This window comes from Grus americana, unplaced genomic scaffold (genome assembly GCF_028858705.1).
Source record: "Grus americana isolate bGruAme1 unplaced genomic scaffold, bGruAme1.mat scaffold_897, whole genome shotgun sequence".
Taxonomy (NCBI): Eukaryota; Metazoa; Chordata; class Aves; order Gruiformes; family Gruidae; genus Grus; species Grus americana.
The window spans coordinates 15,099-33,339 of NW_026562087.1; the positions used below are offsets into that span (position 1 = coordinate 15,099).

At 53.0% G+C, this 18,241-nt stretch overlaps 1 long non-coding RNA gene across 1 annotated transcript; it reads left to right on the forward strand.

Annotated features, from left to right (window-relative positions):
- The first annotated feature begins 450 nt into the window (after positions 1-450).
- Positions 451-1,618, forward strand: LOC129201268 (uncharacterized). The gene is made up of 2 exons (XR_008575345.1): positions 451-533; positions 1,397-1,618. It is a non-coding gene; the product is annotated as an uncharacterized LOC129201268 (long non-coding RNA).
- The last annotated feature ends 16,623 nt before the right edge of the window (positions 1,619-18,241 follow it).

The window sequence follows — 18,241 nt, forward strand, 5'->3', positions numbered from 1 at the left end:
TCTACACCTTCCTCGAGGGGGACGGCGGAGGGGGAGGCGCTGACCTCCGCTCTCTCCGGTGACCGGCACTAGGACCCGAGGAAACGGGACGAAGCTGCGTCAGGGCAAGTTCAGACCGGACGTTGGGAAAAGGCTTTTCACTGAGAGGGCGGTCGGTCAGTCACGGAACAGGCTCCCCAGGGAAGCGGTCGCAGCCACCGAGCCTGTCAGGAGTTCAAGGAGCGTCTGAACGATGCTCTTAGTCGCACGGTTTAGTTTTAGGTAGTCCCGCGTGGAGCGGGGGCTTGGTCTCGGCGATCTGTATGGGTCCCTTCCAACTTGAGGTACTCTATGATTCTGTGAAATCTTCTGGGTTAGAAACGACCTTGTTGTAATAGAGAATTCGCTGAAGGTGGCTTTGTGCAAGGACTGTCGTCTTAGAATATCTTTTTTTTTTTCTTCCCCCCCACAGATATGAGAAAAGCTCTGTCCAGAGATATGGAGACGAAATCAGTTGTACCTCACCCTGTGACACCGGAAGACATTGAGTAACTGTAAGCTGTGATGCTCAGTGAAATTACTAAGAGCGTTAAGTTTCCCGTGCCTTTGCTTTCACTCTCCCATTCTCTTGTCTTGCGGCACGTCGCATTCTTTGAGGCCGTGGAAGCGACACCGAGAGCGATGGGTTGTCAGAACCAGGTCCTCCTGCCCGTCGCTGGTTTTGCTTACCTTCGCCGTCTCTGTGTACCAGCCTGCGTCTCTCTCTCTGTTCCTCAATCCCTGTCCTCTCTTCTCTGGTCTACTTTGTTTCGCTGCGTATGTCCCGTTCCCTGTCCCACCTTTATCCTTCCTTCCTTCTTCCTCGCCTTTTTCTTTGTCCTTTTGTCCTGCTCCCCGACCCTGTTTCTCGCTCCATCTGACCGTCCTTTTCCTGGCACCTTTGTGTCTCTGCTCCTTGCCCCCGTCTTTCTCTCCCCTCTGCCCAGTCCTCGTCTCCCTCTTTTGTGCCTCTGCCCCTCTTTTTCTCACTCTGCCCCAGCGCCCCGCTCCCCGGTCCTCTTTCCCTCTGTTGCTCTCTCCTTCTCCCTGCTCCCCAGCCCGGTTCTCTCACGCTCCCGCTTCCTTTTTTTATTCTCTGTTGCTCTGTCCTGCTCCCTGTGCCGCACCTCTCGGTCCGGCTCCCTGCCCTTATTCTCTTTTCCTCCCTCGCCGTGGCGCTGCCCGCCCAGGGTCGTTTCTGCCTCTCTGTCCCGCTCCCCGTCCTGGTTTGTCGGTCGCTGTCCCGCTGCCTCTCTTCCTGCCGCTTCTTCCTCGCTCCCTGTCCTTCACTCGCCGTCCCTTTGCTTGCCTCGTGCTTTCTCTCTCGCCGCTGCCCCCCCCCCATCCAGCTGGCTGCCCCTTTTCTCCTCTCTTCTAGCGTCCTGCAGCTGGCTCCTCGGTTTTGGCGGCAGCCTGCACATAGCAGCCCAGCTCTCCAGCAGCCTGACGGACCGACCGTGTGTCTGTTCCACGCCGGACTGGCGAGCGTGGCTCTGGGTAGGACAGCCGAGGTGCCCCAGGGCCGGGCCCCGGTGCGGAGTCTCTCCCGGGACCGGCTCTGTGTGTGACTGAATAAACGCTTGTGGTCTCTTTTGCTGTGCCGGCTGCCTTGGCGCTTCCTTTGTGGGGGTGCTGTGATGGAGGGCAGGGGAGGAGGGGTGTGGGGGGGGTCAGGTGATGGCCCCCTGTTCATGTGGGGCTCCAGCTGTGGGTTGGGGCTGGAGGAGCCCCAGGTGCAGGCAGTGAGGCTGCTGGTGCCCCAGGTGTGGGCAGTGAGGCTGATGGCCATGGCCCCTCCCTATAAGGGGCTGCTGGTGTGCAGTGGCTGCTGTGAGCCAAGGGAGGAGCGGAGGTGTTGCTGGGCTGTGGCTGCATGGAGGGAGAAGGTGAGTGGGGCAGCCTCTGAGGAGAGGTAGGGGTAGGTGGGTGGCAGGGTGTAGGTCAGAGGCATGGAGCTGAAGGGGGGCTGCCTGGAGCCGTGTGGTGGGTGGGGGGGTCTGCGCTGTGTCGCAGCTGGGCGGCAAGGGTTGCCTGGAGCCGGCGGGCGTCCATGCTGTGTCGGAGCTTGTGGGGGGGGGTGCTGGCTGGCGGTCCAGCCCGGAGCCACGCTGCGGAGCTCCGCGGGGATTTCGGTGAGTTGGTGCGAGGGAATGGGACAGTGTCCCGGCAGGGTCAGGAAGCATGGAAGGCTGCCTCCCGCAGCACGCTGGGAGCTGTAGTCTTATGGCACTCGGCTGACATGCAGTGTTTGGCAGTGCGTGCCGGCAGCTGTCATTTCCCCTTTTGGAAAAGGCACTGTCTGCCTCTCACCTCAACAAAAATGCTCTAGCTCTGGTTAGTCCAGACAGCTGTTCCCAGCTGGAGCACCTCCCCTGTAGCCTGTCCCATAGCCACAGACTGCTGCCTGACCCTGTCTTTACATTAGCACGCTGGCCCTCAAAGATAGTTTATTGCACCATAAATGCTGGTGTCATTAGCATCAGTTTGGAGAAAATAGCGGCATCTCCAAAAGCTCCCCCAGAAGAAGGGGTTGCTGCTTCAGGAGAGCTACAGTCATCACTGTGGATGAGAGTTGCTGGTTGTTTACCTCTCCCAGAGGCAGTGGTGAGGGGTCAGTTGTTGGTTCCTCTCTGGGGATGTTGTTTGCTGCATCTGCCTCAGGTTTGTGTGGGTTGCCTTTGGCCTCCTTCTCCTAGAGGCACAGGCAAAAAAGCATAGCTGGACACTTACTGGCCGCACAGAGGAGCTGCTGAGGCCCAAGCCCAAGGCCAGAAAAAGGCAATGCAGCTGAAGAATAAAATGAAGGGGATCCAGCTGGCAGCTTCATTAAAGAAACAGAGGAGGAGGACCTCCTGCAGGCAGGAGACCATCTCTCTGGGTTAAGAACAACACCTCTTAGCACAGTCCTTGGCAGATCTGATCTCTAACATGTGCCCCACCATCAAAATTCCTCCTTTAGACAAATATCGTAACATCCTCTGCGTAGAGAGACGTTACCCCCCCAGAGAGTCGGAATCGGCAGTTTTATCTTAACCACGTTTTTGTGGGAAATCGGACTAAATGTAACACAACTAATCCTATTAAATCTCGCTCGAGCCGGGCCCAGAGGGGACCAAAGGCATCGGGAGTATTTTGGTCGCGTAGCGACAAAGCTTATAAAGTACTTCTGCGTCGGGGAGGAATTCGCACTCTGGGATTGGTAACTGCGGATTTACAAATGCTCCCGAAAACCGTAGAAGTTCCAATCTGGCATCGCACCTTTTTAACTCGCGTTAAAAGGACCGATACCCCATTAATAGAAAAGCCCTCGGGATTTCATTCTTTTCTCCGATGGTTCATACCATCTTTAGGGGTGACCGAACTGGAAAAAGTGATTTTAAACATATCAGGAGAAATTGAAAAACCGGCAAACTATACCGCTCGTGGGTTAACAACCTTGCAAATTGAAATCGCAGAACTCTCAAAAGTTACCCTCCAAAATCTTACGGCCTTAGATACGACGTTAGCATCGCAAGGTGGAGTTCGCACAACACTAAATGCGAGTCGTCGCACGCGTATGGATCATTCAGGGGAATTATTGACTGACGTACATAAAATCTGGGAAATTAGTTCTCGAATGCGACAAGTACAAAAAGACGATACATCTCGGGGTTTTACCGATACCATGTCGGGGTTGACTTCCCGGGTTCCTGATCTATCTGTGCGGCTCAAAAAGGCCCTTGCTGTAGCAGCCTTAGCAATTGTAGGGATTGTACGCGTAATAGCAATTTTTCAATCTTGTATAACCTGTTTTTCTAGTATAGTAGCAAAATGGCAACGAGCTCGGAGATATAAATAATTGCAGGGATGCAATAAAAACAAACGGAGGGAACTGTAAAAAATATAGAAGCCTAGCTATAAGAAAACTTATGCTAACTAGAAAGCTGCTTAAGGCCTAGAACTGTTTTAAAGCCTATAATCATGGGAAAGGGGTTTCTAATCAAGGTAATAGATAACGAAGCTAACCGACCCCGGCAGCGTACAATGCCGCTACGTTCCTCGTACGGTCCCTACCCAACCGGACAATAGGCCCGGGAATATTAATCTTACAAAGTAAGTTGTTACAGACAGGCGCATCCGCAGCAAGGATACCGCGCACGCCTGCAAGAAGAGGGCCATCCGGCGGACACGGGTGCGTGACCACCGGCGACCGCCAGAGACCCCCGAGGACCGCCGACTCAAATCACCAAGCGTGCGTGACGGGGAGGAGAATATGGAAATGAATTCTAAGAAATTATTATCATAGGACTGCCTTTTCTTGGAAAATAATGGATACGTATATTTTGATTCTATAGAACCTGCGTCTCGGTAATCACCCGGACGCACGTTTGGCGGAGCCGTTTCCCCCGTGCATCCGGCGCTGCAGTAAAGCAAACCTAGGGTAACTCACCTCTGGTAGATTTAACAAATCTGTTTCCCTCTCCCTATTTTTTATTCCTCCTTCTGTACCCACTCACTGTTTAAATTTTTATGTTTCCTTCTCTTCATCTCCCTGTCCCTTTTTTAATATTTCTGTGTTTCTTGTATCCCATCAGGTTTTAAATTTTCTTTCCACATTGTCCTCTACCCATCTTCCTGTCCCTACGTTTTATTTCTTGTACTCAGTTGCTTTTTAAAATTCCTTCTACATCTCTCTGTCTCCCTTTCTTGATGTTTTAAAATTGTTTTCTATGTTCCCTATAGGCCATTGCTATTTAATTTCTCTTTCAACAACTCCATATATCCATCTCCCTTTCCCTAAATTTTAATTCATCCTTTTCTGCCGTATACCCCGCCGCTTTTTAAATTTTCTTTCAATGTTTCCTTCTATTCTCATCCCCATTCCTACTTTTTTCTTCTTTCTGATGTTTCTTGTAGCCTATCGCTTTTAAAAATTTCTACGTCTCCCTCTATCCGACTCCCCGTCTCTATTTTTTAATTCCTCCTTCTGTGCCCTGCACAGGGTCGCTGTAAAAATTTTCAATGTCTCCATTTATTTAGTTTCCCATACTCGGTCCATTTTTTTTGTCACGTACCTCATTGATTTTTAGTTTTGCACACGTGCTATTTTCCCCCGTTCTTATTTTATTCTCATCTTTCCTTAAAGCTGTCGCATTTAAAATTTTCTTTCTATGTCTAAGCTTATTTGTTTTGATGTCCCTATTTTTTGTTTTCCCATGTGCCCTATACCTCATCGCTTTTAAAATTTTTTCAACGTCCACTTTAACCAATTCTGCCTTATTTGTTTCTCATCCATCCTGTACCCCCTTGCTTTTGAAATTTTCTTCCTACGTCTCTCCGTATTTTTCTCCCTATTCTTGTTTTGTAATTTTTCCTTTTCTTTCCTTAATGCCCCTGCTTTTATCATTTGCTTCCTCTGTGTGTCTCTATCACCCTACCCTTATTTTTTTTTGTCATGTCTTTCCTTAATGCCTTTGCTTTTAAAATTTTCTTTCTATGTCTACTTAAACCCATTTGCTGTCTTTATTTTTAATTTTTTTCCCATCTGTTCTGAACGCCATCGCTTTTTCCATTTTCATTCCACGTCTACTTTTATCAAGCTCCCTATCCGTATTTTTAAATTTATTGACATCTGTCACATACCCCGTCGCCTCTTAAATCGTATTTCCTTGTCAGCATCTATTTTTTACCATATCCTCATTTTAAATTTTTTTCTCGCCTGGCTTAATGCCATCCCTTATTATGTTTTCTTTCTGTGACAACTTTTACGTTGACATCTGGTTTTTTTATTGTTTTCTTGTCTTTCCCATACTCTGTCGCTCTCCAAATTTTCTGTTTAAGTCTCTATATCTAGTTTTTCGTCCCATTTTTATTTGTTCTCCTGCATTTCCTGTACCGCAACTTTTAAAACTGCGTTTCTGCGCGTGCCGGTTTTGGACGGGATAGGGTTAGTTTCCTTCACGGTAGCCGTTACGGGGCTACGTTTCGGATTCATGCCAAAAACAGCGTGCATACTACGGCGGCGCTTTAATTATCGCCGATATTTTGTTGTAGCTACTTGCCCGCTCGTAAGGGTGTTTTGTAGCGTTTCTGATGCATATTTTTCATTTTCTATGGTTTTCTGGCGCTTTCTCTCCTTTGGGACTCATCTAGTTCCGTTAAGGGAGTCAGTCGGAGAGACTGTCGAGGTTAGCTGACAATTTACAGTAAGTAATTTACTGTTCAGCCAGAGATATTTTTGAGAAGGGCTTCTCACAGGGTCTATTCCGGCTTTGTCATTCGGTCTTATCCAGAACGTAGTTCCGGTAGAAGTCAGGCGGTACGTGCGGTCTCGCTCAAAACGACGTGTAAGCCCGGAGCATTTTAGGGTTTTTATAGTAAACTAACAGATGTAATTTTCAACAACAAGATTGTCATTGCATTTAATTAACTACTTTGCTATAAGATTTAGCGTACCATTTATCTCTTTCTGTATACAGCCCAGAAAAATCAAAACTAATTACATACCCGGTCACATCATCGATACGATAGATGGAGTCACAGTAAAAGAGCGGGTATCATTGTTTCCAGCCAGAGCTGCTTTCTCTATTCAGCACTTAGTACACCATAAACTCAAGACAGGTAAGAAAATCCACTGCTGCTCTTCCGGCCGCTTTTAAGCCTTGTGGTGGTCAGCCCCTCCCCTTTCCCAGGGGCTGGTGGGAAGGATGGTGGGCGGGGCCCGGGGTATATGAACCGCAGGCCTCTGCCAGGGAGCTCAATCTGTTTCCAGGCTTCTGTGGTATCAGAGCTATGCTGGTCCTTCAGTCAAGGGCAGCTTTAGTATCAGTTTGGCTTTTTGGGTAGATACATCTGAGATAAGAGCCTCGGGACTGGTCAAGGTTAAGCAGTGTATTTAATAGAAAGTATGCTTTATGCAGATTTGGTGGGGTTTTTCATTTATTAGTTTTCAGGTCAGTATTTTTATATTGAGCATTCTGAGGTTTGTAAGATCATTTAATAACATGTATTTATTTTTTTTTTTTTTCTAGGTCCATTGCATTTTACTGGAATTCCTGATTTTACAGAAGAGTGAACCTTGGTTTTTTTTCTCCAGTTTTCCTGTAAGCTATGTAAGTTGCCAGTATTATTTCTCTTAATAGGACTGACGATGAGATTATCTAGCAGGGGTTAGGTTCAGCATCTTGTACGTATTCATTCAGAGTTTTAGCATTTCTGAAGAAAGCAGCAGGGATGTAAGGTATAGTGTCTTTCAGGCTACGGGACAGCTTGCCGCTTTTCCCGATCGCCCACGGAGTACCACGTTGTTCCTAGAACCTTTGCGGCTCACTGCAGGCTTCTCGTAGATTATAAGCATTGGGACTTTGTTTTGTTTTGCAGGCTCATAGCTCGCGGAAAGATAGAAGGTAAGAGTCATCTGCAGAACGCAGTGTAAGGCTTTGAGGAGCGGCCGACACGGGGGGTTTGGGGGGGCGCAAATACAAGGAGAGAGCTGTCAGGAAGGAGCGGGGTTCCTTCTCGGAGTTCAGGAGAAGAGGAGGAGTTTCTAAAGTTTTGGGACCGAGGGACAGTTGTGAAAGAGGAGGGCTCATCACCCATTCTCAGATAAGTTTTACAGGTGGATTTGGGTGCCACCGAGGACTATTCTAGCTCAGTCTCATCGCAGCCGACCGGAGGCACGACGATCCCGAGACATGCGGCGTAAGTTATCCGGCCCTCGGCACGGCCATAAGCAGAGCTGAATGTCAGAAGAGTCTCATCTTGTGAAGCATGGGGTAGGTTAAAATATACCTTCCTGAACTCTGAAGTCTCTGCTTCCCTGTACCTTCTGCTTTCTTTATTCCCTGACTTAATTTTTGCATCCATCCCTTCACCGTCCATCTGGATGTCACAGTTACTTAGAGACACAGACTAGGCAATTATTTCCAGCGCAGGCTTGAGCGACCGTATTTCCTGGAATTTCACGGTGAAGAGGATGCGTATCGCCCGCGCTCGTAACGGTCTCCAGCCGGGGGTCTGTCTTTTCTTGTGGTCCTGACACAAAGCTTTTTCTATTTTCTAGTTTTACCTTTTTCCGTAAGCGAACGATGAGGCTTGCTCTAGTACCGGTCACGGCAGTTATGTTCTCTTGTTCTTGGAAGCATTTAAGGTTAGAGTAGAGGAGAGGGCTGTCTGGGAGCAGTTCCATTTGGGCAGGCAAAGGGAGCGGGTTGCTCATCGGCACGATGCTAGACCGGGCAGGGCAGTTTCAGCCTGTGTTATGTCTGTGTGTCTTGTCCTGTGTGTCTCAGCCCTTCCTCGGGTCTCAACACCCTCTTTGCGCTCAAGGGGCAAAGTGTGCTTCTCGGTTGCCATCCCTAGGCTCTCGGATGCCTCTGCTCATCGGCGTAGCGCCAGTCGGGCGCTTCTTTGCTTGCCTTGCAAGCTTACGGCGTAGATCGTTCTTGCGTGTCGGAAGCTTCCGGCGGGTCCTCTTTTTGCAGCCTAGTCCTAGGCCGCATCGGGAGCTCTGCTCTCCAGCCGTCCGTTCTCAGGGACCGAGGCTTCTTCTCTGCGTCGTTACATTCTTAGGTCTTGAAGAGAGGCTTCTTGCCGCATCCCTCGCCCTGGTTTTGACCGTAGCTTCTTACAACTGGCTATCACGGTCCATTCTTTTCTGGGGTTGCCATAGAGCTTCTGCGCCCGGGCGTCACGCCCTGTAGGTCATCTTGTTGGGCAGCCTCTCCGGTCCGGGAGTCGTTCCTCTCGCTGAGAGTTTTCTCTCACTTGTGATTTGTGGTGTTTGTAGCATTCTGTGTAGCATTGATCCCCGTGCGTGTGTGTCTTGGGCGTGGAGCTGCTCTGCCCGGGGCTGTCGAGTCCAGGGTTAGGCGGAATAGCGATAGAAGTGTACGGTTAGTGTGTCAGTATGGCCAGCCTGGAATTGTTTGGCTCTCGCTCGGCATCTGGCTGACTTGTTTAATTATCTTGGTGATTTTTTTTTTATTTCCAGATGCAGAGAGAGAGGAAGCGCACCAAAGAGCAGCACAGGAGGGGAGCAGAGCGCCGTAAGGAGGTGGGTCGGCCAGTGGAGTCGGAGGGAAGATGTGGCTGGTGCCTATATGACTCCCTTCAGATTTTTTTATTTTGAAGGTGCAAAGGTGGATATGGACCCCGTAGGACACAGACACGGGAGGTGACTCGGGCCAGGTGAGCGGCGACTAGCGGGCTGAAGTACAGCAGTTATTTTTCTGGTGTTGCATTGCTGTTTAAGATACAGGGATCCTTTGTTTGTGTTTTCTAGGTGGGGCGCAAGGACGGCAGCCCAAAACGACGGAGGCCAGGTGAGCAAGCGGCTGAGGTCAAGGAGGGGGAGGTAGGAATCGGTGCGGGCAAGCCGCAGTTTTGGGCAGTGTCTGAGCACGTGCCTCTCGCTTGATTTTTGGCAGGTGCCGCAGGGAGCCTCGGAGGGGCGAAGCCGCGTGCCGACGAGCGTTCTGAGAAGGTGAGGCGCTTGTCAGTGTCTAATAGCAAAGCAGTATAAGGCAACTTGTTTGAGCATTTCCCTCTGGTTTTGCAGGCGCTGCGTGGCCACCTTTTGGACCGGATGTCCGTTTGAGGTGAGCTGGAGGAACGGCGAGGGCGGTTGTGGGAGCGGTGACTTCTGACAAACGTAGGAGTAATTTTGTGTCTCTTGGCGTCTTAGGTGCCACGAGGGATGACGGCTGCAGGGGTCAGTCTCTGGACCGAGCAGGTGAGCGGAAAGACACGGTGCTTCTGAGGAGAGGGGGGCGTTGTGGGCAAGGTTGGTGTTGACCGGTGCGATGCTGACTGACGGCAGTGCTTTGGTGTGGTTTTTTGTTTGTTTTTCCTGTAGATGAAGAAGAGGCTCCGGGCAACTGCCGGAAGATCCCAGTTAGCCGATGCGCTATGCACGTATTGTTTGTTGCGGATGGTTTGAGATCCCCGGCCGTCTGTGAGCTAAATTGAGGGACCGTGGCCGGGGAGGGGGCAAGTTTGGGGGTTGCAGGGGAGGGGTTTTATGGTTAGCATAGGGGAGAGGGCTGTCTGGGAGGAGTCCCATTTAGGCAGGCAAAGGGAGCGGGTTGCTCATCAGCTTGATGCTAGACCGGGCAGGGCAGTTCCAGCCTGTGTTTGCGGTGTTGTGTGTCTTGTCCTGTGTGTCTCAGCCCTTCCTCGGGTCTCAACGCCCTCTTTGCGCTCAAGGGGCAAAGCGTGCTTCTCGGTTGCCATCCCTAGGCTCTCGGATGCCTCTGCTCATCGGCGTAGCGCCAGTCGGGCGCTTCTTTGCTTGCCTTGCAAGCTCACGGCGTGGATCGTTCTTGCATCTCGGAAGGTTCCGGCGGGTCCTCTTTTTGCAGCCTAGTCCTAGGCCGCATCGGGAGCTCTGCTCTCCAGCCATCCGTTCTCAGGGACCGAGGCTTCTTCTCTGCATCGTTACGTCCTTAGGTCTTGAAGAGAGGCTTCTTGCCGCATCCCTCGCCCTGGTTTTGACCGTAACTTCTTACACCTGGCTATCACGGTCCATTCTTTTCTGGGGTTGCCATAGAGCTTCTGCGCCCGGGCGTCACGCCCTGTAGGTCATCTTGTTGGGCAGCCTCTCCGGTCCGGGAGTCGTTCCTCTCGCTGAGAGTTTTCTCTCACTTGTGATTTGTGGTGTTTGTAGCATTCTGTGTAGCGTTGATCCCCGTGCGTGTGTGTCTTGGGCGTGGAGCTGCTCTGCCCGGGGCTGTCGAGTCCAGGGTTAGGCGGAATAGCGATAGAAGTGTACGGTTAGTGTGTCAGTATGGCCAGCCTGGAATTGTTTGGCTCTCGCTCGGCATCTGGCTGACTTGTTTAATTATCTTGGTGATTTTTTTTTTTATTTCCAGATGCAGAGAGAGAGGAAGCGCACCAAAGAGCAGCACAGGAGGGGAGCAGAGCGCCGTAAGGAGGTGGGTCGGCCAGTGGAGTCGGAGGGAAGATGTGGCTGGTGCCTATATGACTCCCTTCAGATTTGTGTGTGGCTTTTATTTTGAAGGTGCAAAGGTGGATATGGACCCCGTAGGACACAGACACGGGAGGTGACTCGGGCCAGGTGAGCGGCGACTAGCGGGCTGAAGTACAGCAGTTATTTTTCTGGTGTTGCATTGCTGTTTAAGATACAGGGATCCTTTGTTTGTGTTTTCTAGGTGGGGCGCAAGGACGGCAGCCCAAAACGACGGAGGCCAGGTGAGCAAGCGGCTGAGGTCAAGGAGGGGGAGGTAGGAATCGGTGCGGGCAAGCCGCAGTTTTGGGCAGTGTCTGAGCACGTGCCTCTCGCTTGATTTTTGGCAGGTGCCGCAGGGAGCCTCGGAGGGGCGAAGCCGCGTGCCGACGAGCGTTCCGAGAAGGTGAGGCGCTTGTCAGTGTCTAATAGCAAAGCAGTATAAGGCAACTTGTTTGAGCATTTCCCTCTGGTTTTGCAGGCGCTGCGTGGCCACCTTTTGGACCGGATGTCCGTTTGAGGTGAGCTGGAGGAACGTCGAGGGCGGTTGTGGGAGCGGTGACTTCTGACAAACGTAGGAGTAATTTTGTGTCTCTTGGCGTCTTAGGTGCCACGAGGGATGCCGGCTGCAGGGGTCAGTCTCTGGACCGAGCAGGTGAGCGGAAAGACACGGTGCTTCTGAGGAGAGGGGGGCGTTGTGGGCAAGGTTGGTGTTGACCGGTGCGATGCTGACTGACAACAATGTTTTGTTTGTTTTGGTGATGTGTTTACTCTAGGTGAAGAGGGTCCAGACGACTGCCGGAAGATCCCAGTTAGCCGATGCACAATGTGCATGTTGTTTGTTGTGGATGGATTCAGATCCTCGGCCCTCTGAAAGCTAAGTTGAGGGACCGGGGCCGGGGAGGGAGCGGGCCGAGGAGGGGGCAAGTTCGGGGGTCGCAGGGGAGATGTGTTGCGGTTAGCGTAGGGGCAAGAGCTGTCTGGCAGCGGTCCCCTAGGGTGGGCAAAGGGAGCGGGTTACTTGTCAACACAATACTAGGCTGTGTTGGGCAGGGCAGTTCCAGCCTGTGTCTGTGGTATGTTTGTTGTGTGTCTCGTCCTGTGTGTCTCAGCCCTTCCTCGGGTCTCAACGCCCTCTTTGCGCTCGAGGGGCACGGCATGCTTCTCGGGCGCCGTCCCTAGGCTCTCGGACGCCTGTATTCATCGGTGTAGCGCCAACGGGGCGCTTCTTTTGCTTGCCCTGCAAGCTTACGGCGTGGATTGTTCTTGCGTGTCGGAAGCTTCCGGCGGGTCCTCTTTTTGCAGCCTAGTCCTAGGCCGCATCGGGAGCTCTGCTCTCCAGCCGTCCGTTCTCAGGGACCGAGGCTTCTTCTCTGCGTCGTTACATTCTTAGGTCTTGAAGAGAGGCTTCTTGCCGCATCCCTCGCCCTGGTTTTGACCGTAGCTTCTTACAACTGGCTATCACGGTCCATTCTTTTCTGGGGTTGCCATAGAGCTTCTGCGCCCGGGCGTCGTGCCCTGTAGGTCGCCTTGCATGGCAGCCTCTCCGGTCCGGGAGTCGTTCCTCTCGCTGAGAGTTTTCTCTCACTTGTGATTTGTGTTGTTTGTAGCATTCTGTGTAGCGTTGATCCCTGTGCGTGTGTGTCTTGGGCGTGGAGCTGCTCTGCCCGGGGCTGTCGAGTCCAGGGTTAGGCGGAATAGCAAGAAGAGGGTCCAGTTAGTGTGTCAGTATGGCCAGTCTGGAATTGTTTGGCTCTTGCTCGGCATCTGGCTGACTTGTTTAATTATCTTGGTGTTTTTTTTTTTTTTCCAGATGCAGAGAGAGAGGAAGCGCACCAAAGAGCAGCACAGGAGGGGAGCAGAGCGCCGTAAGGAGGTGGGTCGGCCAGTGGAGTCGGAGGGAAGATGTGGCTGGTGCCTATATGACTCCCTTCAGATTTTTTTTATTTTGAAGGTGCAAAGGTGGATATGGACCCCGTAGGACACAGACACGGGAGGTGACTCGGGCCAGGTGAGCGGCGACTAGCGGGCTGAAGTACAGCAGTTATTTTTCTGGTGTTGCATTGCTGTTTAAGATACAGGGATCCTTTGTTTGTGTTTTCTAGGTGGGGCGCAAGGACGGCAGCCCAAAACGACGGAGGCCAGGTGAGCAAGCGGCTGAGGTCAAGGAGGGGGAGGTAGGAATCGGTGCGGGCAAGCCGCAGTTTTGGGCAGTGTCTGAGCACGTGCCTCTCGCTTGATTTTTGGCAGGTGCCGCAGGGAGCCTCGGAGGGGCGAAGCCGCGTGCCGACGAGCGTTCCGAGAAGGTGAGGCGCTTGTCAGTGTCTAATAGCAAAGCAGTATAAGGCAACTTGTTTGAGCATTTTCCTCTGGTTTTGCAGGCGCTGCGTGGCCACCTTTTGGACCGGATGTCCGTTTGAGGTGAGCTGGAGGAACGTCGAGGGCGGTTGTGGGAGCGGTGACTTCTGACAAACGTAGGAGTAATTTTGTGTCTCTTGGCGTCTTAGGTGCCACGAGGGATGCCGGCTGCAGGGGTCAGTCTCTGGACCGAGCAGGTGAGCGGAAAGACACGGTGCTTCTGAGGAGAGGGGGGCGTTGTGGGCAAGGTTGGTGTTGACCGGTGCGATGCTGACTGACGGCACTGCTTTGGTGTGGTTTTTTGTTTGTTTTTCCTGTAGATGAAGAAGAGGCTCCGGGCAACTGCCGGAAGATCCCAGTTAGCCGATGCGCTATGCACGTATTGTTTGTTGCGGATGGTTTGAGATCCCCGGCCGTCTGTGAGCTAAATTGAGGGACCGTGGCCGGGGAGGGGGCAAGTTTGGGGGTTGCAGGGGAGGGGTTTTATGGTTAGCATCGGGGAGAGGGCTGTCTGGGAGGAGTCCCATTTAGGCAGGCAAAGGGAGCGGGTTGCTCATCAGCTTGATGCTAGACCGGGCAGGGCAGTTCCAGCCTGTGTTTGCGGTGTTGTGTGTCTTGTCCTGTGTGTCTCAGCCCTTCCTCGGGTCTCAACGCCCTCTTTGCGCTCAAGGGGCAAAGCGTGCTTCTCGGTTGCCATCCCTAGGCTCTCGGATGCCTCTGCTCATCGGCGTAGCGCCAGTCGGGCGCTTCTTTGCTTGCCTTGCAAGCTCACGGCGTGGATCGTTCTTGCATCTCGGAAGGTTCCGGCGGGTCCTCTTTTTGCAGCCTAGTCCTAGGCCGCATCGGGAGCTCTGCTCTCCAGCCGTCCGTTCTCAGGGACCGAGGCTTCTTCTCTGCGTCGTTACGTCCTTAGGTCTTGAAGAGAGGCTTCTTGCCGCATCCCTTGCCCTGGTTTTGACCGTAACTTCTTACAACTGGCTATCACGGTCCATTCTTTTCTGGGGTTGCCATAGAGCTTCTGCGCCCGGGCGTCACGCCCTGTAGGTCATCTTGTTGGGCAGCCTCTCCGGTCCGGGAGTCGTTCCTCTCGCTGAGAGTTTTCTCTCACTTGTGATTTGTGGTGTTTGTAGCATTCTGTGTAGCGTTGATCCCCGTGCGTGTGTGTCTTGGGCGTGGAGCTGCTCTGCCCGGGGCTGTCGAGTCCAGGGTTAGGCGGAATAGCGATAGAAGTGTACGGTTAGTGTGTCAGTATGGCCAGCCTGGAATTGTTTGGCTCTCGCTCGGCATCTGGCTGACTTGTTTAATTATCTTGGTGATTTTTTTTTTTTTCCCGATGCAGAGAGAGAGGAAGCGCACCAAAGAGCAGCACAGGAGGGGAGCAGAGCGCCGTAAGGAGGTGGGTCGGCCAGTGGAGTCGGAGGGAAGATGTGGCTGGTGCCTATATGACTCCCTTCATATTTTTTTTATTTTGAAGGTGCAAAGGTGGATATGGACCCCGTAGGACACAGACACGGGAGGTGACTCGGGCCAGGTGAGCGGCGACTAGCGGGCTGAAGTACAGCAGTTATTTTTCTGGTGTTGCATTGCTGTTTAAGATACAGGGATCCTTTGTTTGTGTTTTCTAGGTGGGGCGCAAGGACGGCAGCGCAAAACGACGGAGGCCAGGTGAGCAAGCGGCTGAGGTCAAGGAGGGGGAGGTAGGAATCGGTGCGGGCAAGCCGCAGTTTTGGGCAGTGTCTGAGCACGTGCCTCTCGCTTGATTTTTGGCAGGTGCCGCAGGGAGCCTCGGAGGGGCGAAGCCGCGTGCCGACGAGCGTTCCGAGAAGGTGAGGCGCTTGTCAGTGTCTAATAGCAAAGCAGTATAAGGCAACTTGTTTGAGCATTTTCCTCTGGTTTTGCAGGCGCTGCGTGGCCACCTTTTGGACCGGATGTCCGTTTGAGGTGAGCTGGAGGAACGGCGAGGGCGGTTGTGGGAGCGGTGACTTCTGGCAAACGTAGGAGTAATTTTGTGTCTCTTGGCGTCTTAGGTGCCACGAGGGATGACGGCTGCAGGGGTCAGTCTCTGGACCGAGCAGGTGAGCGGAAAGACACGGTGCTTCTGAGGAGAGGGGGGCGTTGTGGGCAAGGTTGGTGTTGACCGGTGCGATGCTGACTGACGGCACTGCTTTGGTGTGGTTTTTTGTTTGTTTTTCCTGTAGATGAAGAAGAGGCTCCGGGCAACTGCCGGAAGATCCCAGTTAGCCGATGCGCTATGCACGTATTGTTTGTTGCGGATGGTTTGAGATCCCCGGCCGTCTGTGAGCTAAATTGAGGGACCGTGGCCGGGGAGGGGGCAAGTTTGGGGGTTGCAGGGGAGGGGTTTTATGGTTAGCATCGGGGAGAGGGCTGTCTGGGAGGAGTCCCATTTAGGCAGGCAAAGGGAGCGGGTTGCTCATCAGCTTGATGCTAGACCGGGCAGGGCAGTTCCAGCCTGTGTTTGCGGTGTTGTGTGTCTCGTCCTGTGTGTCTCAGCCCTTCCTCGGGTCTCAACGCCCTCTTTGCGCTCAAGGGGCAAAGCGTGCTTCTCGGTTGCCATCCCTAGGCTCTCGGATGCCTCTGCTCATCGGCGTAGCGCCAGTCGGGCGCTTCTTTGCTTGCCTTGCAAGCTCACGGCGTGGATCGTTCTTGCATCTCGGAAGGTTCCGGCGGGTCCTCTTTTTGCAGCCTAGTCCTAGGCCGCATCGGGAGCTCTGCTCTCCAGCCGTCCGTTCTCAGGGACCGAGGCTTCTTCTCTGCGTCGTTACGTCCTTAGGTCTTGAAGAGAGGCTTCTTGCCGCATCCCTTGCCCTGGTTTTGACCGTAACTTCTTACAACTGGCTATCACGGTCCATTCTTTTCTGGGGTTGCCATAGAGCTTCTGCGCCCGGGCGTCACGCCCTGTAGGTCATCTTGTTGGGCAGCCTCTCCGGTCCGGGAGTCGTTCCTCTCGCTGAGAGTTTTCTCTCACTTGTGATTTGTGGTGTTTGTAGCATTCTGTGTAGCGTTGATCCCCGTGCGTGTGTGTCTTGGGCGTGGAGCTGCTCTGCCCGGGGCTGTCGAGTCCAGGGTTAGGCGGAATAGCGATAGAAGTGTACGGTTAGTGTGTCAGTATGGCCAGCCTGGAATTGTTTGGCTCTCGCTCGGCATCTGGCTGACTTGTTTAATTATCTTGGTGATTTTTTTTTTATTTCCAGATGCAGAGAGAGAGGAAGCGCACCAAAGAGCAGCACAGGAGGGGAGCAGAGCGCCGTAAGGAGGTGGGTCGGCCAGTGGAGTCGGAGGGAAGATGTGGCTGGTGCCTATATGACTCCCTTCATATTTTTTTTATTTTGAAGGTGCAAAGGTGGATATGGACCCCGTAGGACACAGACACGGGAGGTGACTCGGGCCAGGTGAGCGGCGACTAGCGGGCTGAAGTACAGCAGTTATTTTTCTGGTGTTGCATTGCTGTTTAAGATACAGGGATCCTTTGTTTGTGTTTTCTAGGTGGGGCGCAAGGACGGCAGCCCAAAACGACGGAGGCCAGGTGAGCAAGCGGCTGAGGTCAAGGAGGGGGAGATGAGAATCGGTGCGGGCAAGCCGCAGTTTTGGGCAGTGTCTGAGCACGTGCCTCTCGCTTGATTTTTGGCAGGTGCCGCAGGGAGCCTCGGAGGGGCGAAGCCGCGTGCCGACGAGCGTTCCGAGAAGGTGAGGCGCTTGTCAGTGTCTAATAGCAAAGCAGTATAAGGCAACTTGTTTGAGCATTTTCCTCTGGTTTTGCAGGCGCTGCGTGGCCACCTTTTGGACCGGATGTCCGTTTGAGGTGAGCTGGAGGAACGTCGAGGGCGGTTGTGGGAGCGGTGACTTCTGACAAACGTAGGAGTAATTTTGTGTCTCTTGGCGTCTTAGGTGCCACGAGGGATGACGGCTGCAGGGGTCAGTCTCTGGACCGAGCAGGTGAGCGGAAAGACACGGTGCTTCTGAGGAGAGGGGGGCGTTGTGGGCAAGGTTGGTGTTGACCGGTGCGATGCTGACTGACGGCACTGCTTTGGTGTGGTTTTTTGTTTGTTTTTCCTGTAGATGAAGAAGAGGCTCCGGGCAACTGCCGGAAGATCCCAGTTAGCCGATGCGCTATGCACGTATTGTTTGTTGCGGATGGTTTGAGATCCCCGGCCGTCTGTGAGCTAAATCGAGGGACCGTGGCCGGGGAGGGGGCAAGTTTGGGGGTTGCAGGGGAGGGGTTTTATGGTTAGCATAGGGGAGAGGGCTGTCTGGGAGGAGTCCCATTTAGGCAGGCAAAGGGAGCGGGTTGCTCATCAGCTTGATGCTAGACCGGGCAGGGCAGTTCCAGCCTGTGTTTGCGGTGTTGTGTGTCTTGTCCTGTGTGTCTCAGCCCTTCCTCGGGTCTCAACGCCCTCTTTGCGCTCAAGGGGCAAAGCGTGCTTCTCGGTTGCCATCCCTAGGCTCTCGGATGCCTCTGCTCATCGGCGTAGCGCCAGTCGGGCGCTTCTTTGCTTGCCTTGCAAGCTCACGGCGTGGATCGTTCTTGCATCTCGGAAGGTTCCGGCGGGTCCTCTTTTTGCAGCCTAGTCCTAGGCCGCATCGGGAGCTCTGCTCTCCAGCCGTCCGTTCTCAGGGACCGAGGCTTCTTCTCTGCGTCGTTACGTCCTTAGGTCTTGAAGAGAGGCTTCTTGCCGCATCCCTTGCCCTGGTTTTGACCGTAACTTCTTACAACTGGCTATCACGGTCCATTCTTTTCTGGGGTTGCCATAGAGCTTCTGCGCCCGGGCGTCACGCCCTGTAGGTCATCTTGTTGGGCAGCCTCTCCGGTCCGGGAGTCGTTCCTCTCGCTGAGAGTTTTCTCTCACTTGTGATTTGTGGTGTTTGTAGCATTCTGTGTAGCATTGATCCCCGTGCGTGTGT